Source organism: Pinus tabuliformis, chromosome 6 (genome assembly GCF_031772625.1).
Source record: "Pinus tabuliformis cultivar Carrire ecotype Pingquan chromosome 6, CPIR1, whole genome shotgun sequence".
NCBI lineage: Eukaryota > Viridiplantae > Streptophyta > Pinopsida > Pinales > Pinaceae > Pinus > Pinus tabuliformis.
This window is the reverse complement of record NC_142292.1, coordinates 529,220,647-529,221,684: the sequence shown is the minus strand read 5'-3', so window position 1 is coordinate 529,221,684 and position 1,038 is coordinate 529,220,647. Positions and strand designations below refer to the sequence as shown.

General features: G+C 41.0%; 1 pseudogene; it reads right to left on the bottom strand.

Annotated features, from left to right (window-relative positions):
* Nucleotides 1-217: 217 nt before the first annotated feature.
* Nucleotides 218-832, bottom strand: LOC149259621 (pentatricopeptide repeat-containing protein At4g02750 pseudogene; annotated as a pseudogene).
* Between the last annotated feature and the right edge of the window lie 206 nt (nt 833-1,038).

Below are 1,038 nucleotides of genomic sequence, written 5' to 3'. Positions count from 1 at the left end.
GATGCAGAAATATGGTGTGCTTGCAGTTTTTGCTTAGAGATACCAAGATTCAGTTCAGAGAATAACACCAAACTGGAATGACCAAAATAATTGCATAACAGTTTCTGATTATGTCACTGCAAGCATTACAGCTCTTGACCATTGTCTAAGGTTGTATGGTGATATTCACATCCCCAATGGCAAGCATCTTACCAATGGTGTAACATTGTATGTAATTCTAGTGTTCTTCTATATCATTTAATATAAAGTTTGTTTGAGGCAAATACCCAGCTTCTTTCATCTGCCCAGCTAACTTTTGCAACATGGCATAGATCTCTTGTATTTGTGGGTGTGATCTATCTCCTACAGGGAAAACGTGTACCCTGCTCTTTACCTCAATCCAACTGCATCCAGGTTCCTTCTTTATACCTCTGTCTTTCATTGCTTTCCTCAACTTTAACATGTCCCCCCACTTACCAGCTGTAGCATAAATATTTGACAACATGACATAATTTCCAGCATTTTGTGGATCTAACTCAAAAAGGTGTTCTGCTGCAACTTTTCCTAGCTCCATATTGCCATGGGCTTGGCAGGCACCAAGTAAGGCTCCCCAAACAGTAACATTAGGTTTAAATGGCATTTTTTTTATAAAATCATATGCCTCATCCAAACAACCAGCACGGCCAAGGAGATCAACCATACAGGCGTAATGCCCTGCTCTTGGTGGGATACACTGATCTCGAGTCATGGTATTGAAATAATGCCAACCTTCATTCACTAGACCTGAATGGCTGCAAGCAGTCAGAACAGCCAAGAAGGTGACATCGTCAGGCTTCAAGCCCGATTGCTTCATTTCTTCAAAGAGTTGGAGAAACCACATCCGTTTCGCTCATTATCTTGTATACAAGGAGCGCATTGTCGAGGCTTCCACACTTAGAATACATGTCAGTGAGGCCATTCCCTAAAACTAAATGCAACTTAAACCCATTTATAACCATATGGGCATGGATCTTCTTGCAGAGGGATTACTTTGCTGATGTAGTAGCTTAGCGAAATAAG